Raw genomic sequence first — 243 nt, 5'->3', positions numbered from 1 at the left:
AGAATGATCGATTTAAGATCCGAGTTTCATTTTACAATAATCTGAAAGAAGTCTATTCATAATTTTCTTACTAGCTGTATAAGTTTCCCATATTGTTTCTTTTTTTTTTTTGTTTCATAAAAATATCATTTTTTGTGTGTTTAAATGTAACTTTACTACTTATATATCCATTTTACTGATATTAATTAAGATAACTACTACATATATTAATTTATTTAATGTATTCTATATATTAAAGTATGA

This window comes from Brassica oleracea, chromosome C8 (genome assembly GCF_000695525.1).
Source record: "Brassica oleracea var. oleracea cultivar TO1000 chromosome C8, BOL, whole genome shotgun sequence".
NCBI classification, from domain to species: domain Eukaryota; kingdom Viridiplantae; phylum Streptophyta; class Magnoliopsida; order Brassicales; family Brassicaceae; genus Brassica; species Brassica oleracea.
This window is presented reverse-complemented; position numbering follows the sequence as displayed.